The sequence below is a fragment of the Dipodomys spectabilis genome, unplaced genomic scaffold (assembly GCF_019054845.1).
Source record: "Dipodomys spectabilis isolate Male_0828 unplaced genomic scaffold, ASM1905484v1 ptg000001l, whole genome shotgun sequence".
NCBI classification, from domain to species: domain Eukaryota; kingdom Metazoa; phylum Chordata; class Mammalia; order Rodentia; family Heteromyidae; genus Dipodomys; species Dipodomys spectabilis.
Genome location: NW_024870678.1, coordinates 1,361,686 through 1,367,696, shown reverse-complemented (window position 1 = coordinate 1,367,696; position 6,011 = coordinate 1,361,686).

The following is a 6,011-nucleotide window of genomic DNA, read 5'->3' as shown; positions in this document are numbered from 1 at the left end:
GTGCTGTCTCTAAGCTCTTTTGCATTCAAGGCTAGCACTCTACCACTTTGAGCCACAGCACTATTTCTGGTTTTCTGATGGTTAATTGGAGATAAGAGTCTTGCAGACTTCCCTGCCTGGGCTGGCTTTGAACTGTGATCCTCAGATCTCAGACTCCTGAGTAGCTAGGATGACAGGTGTGAACCACCAGTGCCTGGCATTTTTTTTATTTTTTATTTTGTCCATGCCAATCCTCTCACCTGCCAATCCTTTCCTGCCATCCTCCACCCTCACCCCCCACGGTCTGATAAAGAAAATTACCTAAATTCTTAATTTCATCTCAAATTTCATACTAAAGCAGAAGTTCAGATGTGCCTTGGACCCTGGCACTTGCCAACCTCGTGGCATTTGAGGGCTACCCTTTTCTTCATTCTGTCTGACATGGCCCCCTTGGCTTTTCTGGGTTAGACTAACAAAGGGCAGAGCCATATTTGACATTGGCCAATGTGCAGCTGGTCTCTTTCCTGTGAGGCTGGAAACTTGTGATACCTGGCTGGCAGAAGATAGAGCTGGGTTGGAGGTTGGGAGCAGAAGTCACAACAAGGTTGTGGAAGAGTTTCAGAGGGGTGGGGGAAAGTGAGACTTCTGGGGAGCATGGGGGAGTACAGATCAGGAGAGGCCTCATTTACTACAGGCCTACTGTGAGGCAGACTCCTCCTTCTTCTATGCTAAGTCTCTGCCCAGTACCTGTGTCACCTAGGTAACTGGCACACCTGAAGGCAGTCACCTCCCCCTCTTCCAAGGTCACATCCTAGACACTCCCCCCCTCCACCACCTCCCATATCAAACAGAGGGAGAGTCCCAGGCCCTGAGGTCACATCCACATCTGGTGGTGCTATATCGTCCCTGGCCAAACCTTCTCTCCACTTCCCTAGTTAAGGCCGCGCAAAACAGTCTGCGTCCTCTGGGTCATGTGCTTCTCCACCATGTACCAAGGGGCAGCAGTTTGGTAATACAATAAACTCTTCCTGCTGTGAGAACTTGAGGGGCGGAAGTACCGCCCCACGTTGACTTCACCAGTGGCCTGGCATGCATGGAGTCAAAGGGCAGCTTGAGGAGGTAGACCACGGGATATAGAGAGGAGGAGATCTGGGAGAGGGGAGATAGGGAAGGAGAGTCTGCAAGAGATGTGCCTTCGGGAGCAGAGCTGGGCCCAGGTTTCTTTCCTCAGACCCAAGGAAAACCCAGGCCGGAGAAGAGGCCCAGTGAGACCTGGGCTGGCCTGAAGGGGAGATCCGGGTGGGTGGAGAAGCCTGGGCAGGGTTGAGAGACCTGTGGAGAGCAGAGAGGCCTGCAAAGAGGCCAGAGGCCTATGGAGATTGGAGAGGTCTTCGGAGAGAAGCCTGTGGAGATCAGACAGGCTTGAGCAGAGCTGAGAGGCCTGTAGAGAGTGAAGGAGTTTGGAAAGGCCTGCAGAGAGGTGGAGAGGCCCCTCGGAGAGTAGAGAGGCCTGTGGAGAGAGGAGATGCCTGTGGGAAGGAGGAAAAAGGAAAAAAAAAAAACTTGCCCTCTTGGAGGTTGCAGTTGCTCCTAGTTCTGAGGTAACCCAGGACAGAGTTGCAGATCAACTAATAAAACTCCTTTGTTACCTTCAACCATGCCTCCATGGATTTTCTTACTCGCAGTTCATTACACTGCCTGAATACCGTGTGGTGTTCTCTTTATCGGCTACCTAATTAAACCTACTTATTTAATTTACTAAACACCTACAAGCAGGAAGTTCTGGGGCCCTGAAAAGACCCTGGGAGTTGGAGTAGAAACTGGGAGTTGGAGTTTCTGACTCCTGGACCAGCCAGAGGCTCAGTGATATGGTGGAGTTAAAAAGTCCTGCAAAGTTGCCTTGTAGAGGTTCATCTTCTCTTCCAAGTAGATGGGTAGTTGATACTTGTTGGTATACATGTTGATTGCTTCTTGACTTCATTCATAGTCATCTGGAAATTAGCCAACAGATAGAGCTTTGGTACAAGAGCCAGGCTCACCTGGGGGAAAACCTGGACTGAATCTAATTATGTCCTCTGAGCCTACTTTATTATCTGGAAAACCAAACCTAAACTATCCACCTGGTGATGGTGCTGTGCAAAATAAATGAGAGGACTGAGTATGGCTGTACATACCTGTAATCCCAGCTACTCATGAGGAGGAGGTAAGAGATTGCAGTTTGAAGCTGGCCTAGGTGAAAGTGAGAGAATTTATCAGAAAATGATGGAAAGTCTAAAAGGCTGGAGATGTGGCTCAAGTAGTAGAGTGCTCACCTGGCAAGCATAGACCCTGAGTTGAACACCAGTATTACCAATAAACAAGCATAAATAATAAGGCAGAAGGCAGAAGAGGAGGCCTTTAGAATTCAGGTCTGAGTGGCTTTGGTGATAGCTGCTCATAGGCATCTTAACATGAGAGCTCCACAGCTCCGGAAATGGTAAGGAAAGGTTCCACACAGCCTTTCTCTTAAAAAGTAAACTTCAGTACCATAGAAGAGTATGGAAAGAACTTTTATTTTCTCTGCTATAGGAGCTGTAGAACTAAAATTAGAATCACATTTTGGCCTGATTCTTAGAGAAACCAGAAGAAAAAAAAACGGTTGACAATTGAAGTTTTGATTATTTTTCTTTACCTAATTATTTTCTGACAGACTTGTAGAGGGGCCATGGTTCATTCCTCTGTCTTATGTTTGATTTTTCACAGTACATGCATAAACAAGGTCATTTCTTTGCAAAAATATTCCCTGGCTTTCTCAGTTTTCCCAAGAGTTTTGGCTCCATCCTTTGATATTCAAATGATCCCCTTTGAAGCTCCTGTCTTCCTCACACTCTGCTGTTCTCTCCAATTGTGAACCGGGGAAGTTTCCCAGATTCTCATATGCTAATCACTTCATGTGTCTGATTTTAGCAGTTTACCAATAACACTTTCACCCACTTCACAAAAAGTTTGTATTTCCCAAAATATGTGTCCCTTTCACATTTTTTTTCATATACACTATGCAAAACAGCACAGTGATTTTATGTGTGTATCTGTACAGGGTCTTGAAGTCAGGGCCTGAGTGCTGTTCCTTAGCTTTTTCTTTCAAAGCTAACACTCTACCATGTAAGCCACAGCTCCATGTCTGGCTATTTTTCCATGGCTAATTGGAGAAAAGAGGCTCATGAACTTTTTTGCCCAAGCTGGTTTTGAACTTCCATCCTGGATCTCAGTCTGCTGTGTATAGCTAGGATTACAGGCATGAGCCACTAGCATCTGACTCAGTTGATTGAAAAATATTTTTGAGACAGAGTCTCGTGATAACCCAAGCTGCTGCTTCTTCATCCTCCTGACTTGACTCCAGAATGCTGGGATTACTGGTGTGTATCACTGAGCTGAGCTTTAAAAAGAACACAACTAATTATTATTTCAGGGATGCTGGCTAGAATAAAAGAGGGCTAAGGAGGCTAAGGAAGGGATTGAAATAGGAAAGTGGTCATGTTCTTCACTGATTTCTTCCTTTCCCTCCCTCCCTCCCTCCCTTCCTCCCTCCCTCCCTCCCTCCCTCCTTCCCTCTCTCCTTCTCTCCCTCTCTCCCTTCCTTCCTTCCTTCCTTCCTTCCTTCCTTCCTTCCTTCCTTCCTTCCTTCCTTCCTTCCTTCCTTTTTGTGGTACTTGGTCTTGAACTCAGGGCTTGGGCATTGCCCCTTAGCTTTTTAGTTCAAGGCTGGTGCTCTACCACTTGAGCCACACTTCTATTTCTGGCTTTTTGCTGGTAAAGTGGAGATAAATGTCTCACTGGCTTTTTTGGCCCAGGCTGGCTTTTTGAATCTTGGTCTTCAGATCTCATCTTCCTCCTGAGTAGGTAGGATTACAGGGGTGAGCCACTAGCATTCGGCCTTTTACTGAATATTTTTGAATTGTGATGAACTTTGTCTTCTCTAGGCATCCTTATAACTAACACTTGGGTTAGTCAATGCTCATATAACAAAGTCTAAGGGAAAGTACCCAGCTGAAAATTTAGAGAGGAAGAACAGATAGATTATACCAACTGTACCCAACTAGACTGTGTGATGGTAGCTGTCTGATGTATCCTGTAGAGAAAGTCCTGAGACTCTTGGGCCTTACTAGGCAAGAAAGTGGCATGATTGGTTGTGGAAAGGGTAAAGGGACACCATTGTAGTAAAGTTGACAGATTCCATGGTAAATCAACAGTAAGTAACAGTTGTTCTCTCTTAAAATTTGGCAATATTGGGCTGGAAAGGTGGCTCAGTGGTAAAGCGCTTGCCTTGCATGCATGAGGCCCTGGGCTCGATTCCTCAGCACCACATAAGCATTAAAAAAAAAGCTAGAAGTGGTGCTGTGGCTCAAGTGGTAGAGTGCTAGCCTTGAGCTGAAAAGCTGAGGGACAGTGCCCAGGCCCAGAGTTCAGGCCCCACGACCGGATCCCCCCCCCCAAAAAAAATTAGCAATATTGGGAAGGATATAAAAAAATGAAAAAGTGAGGTGTTTACAATCTGAGAAAAGATAAGAAGAAACCAGAGTTCTGCTTGGCCACTAGATCAGCCTTGTGGTTCTTAGGAACACCTGCGGCATTATTGATCTGCTGGGTTTTGCTTCTCTGATGACTTGTTTTGTGGAAATAAAGGTGTGAAACAAGGGAACTAAGGAAACATATTAACCTCTTACTATAGCTTTGGCTCTGGAGTTACAGATTGGAGATTAGTCAGTTCCAGTCTTGATACTTCTTGGGAATGTTACTAACTCTCTCCAGATGTCATTTCATCATTAGCCAAATGGGAAAAATAATAGAGGCTGCCATATTCGACTGTTCTGAGGAATGTATGTGCATGTCTTCCTCACACGATATCCTGATATGAGAATCACACATTTCTCTCCCGGGAAAGGAAAAGGGTGCCTAGTGCAAAGTGCTAGAAGATGACATGTCACTTAGCCCTGGGGTCACTCAGATGTCACTGGAGCCCAGAGAGGTAATTGACAGATGCAACAGAAGCTGGAGATCAGTGAGGTTCTTGTTCAGGATGCTCAGCTCTGTCCCTTGCTTCTCTAGGAATGCCATAGTTGCTCATTTCCATTAATTATCTTCAAAGCTAATCAGAAGATAGCAGGAAATGCAGCATTCTCTGCATGCCTAACCTTTGCTGAACTCTCTTAAAGCTTTTGTTGGAGAGAAAGTCCTATTAATTCAAATCTATTCAATCATAGTTTCAGGCCTCTCTGTTAAACCCAAATTCAGGGTATACTTATCTCCTGCCTGTGGGGGAGACTGAAACATTTAGGGGAGAGGGAGGGAACAGGAAAGGGAGAGCTGGAAGGAATGAGGAGGGAGAGGCTTCATTATTTCATAATCTGAGAGTCAGTGGGATGTTTGTTTTACTCTCATTTTGCGATGTTTCATTGTAATGCAAAGAACGGAGGGAGGATATAAAAATTAAGTGGTTCAGAAGCAAAGGAGAGCAAAGCCTAAACAGGACACAATTTAAAATATCAGCCATTGATGTTTACAGTCAGAAGGGTGAGTGATTCCTCTCAGAACATAAACTGTAGATGAGTAGCACCCTTCATGAATTGGGTACACTTACAATTCCATCTTAAGCGGTGGGTCAAGTAGAAGGTGCTAGGAGGGGGAGGGCACTGTGGGTGTGTAGAGGTGATGGGATAGATTTTTGCCATCTCTGGGCTCTGGAGTGGGGCAGACCTAGCACCCACAAATCTAGGCTCCATCACTTCTACCTGTATGACAACAGACCATGCTTCTCCAAGCTTTGGCTTCTTCAGCAGGAACACAATACATTGTCATTGTCAGTCAAGCTATACCACCATGCTGCCACTCAATAATGCGTCATCGCTTATAATTAGCACTCAGCATTTTATAGTTTCTTGTCTTTGTTTCAAGATAAAACATTTGCCCAATGTCATTTTGGGAAGTACAATAACCAGGAATCCACACACAGCTTTGTCCATTCAAAAGCCCTTTCTTTTTTATGCTGATCCTGG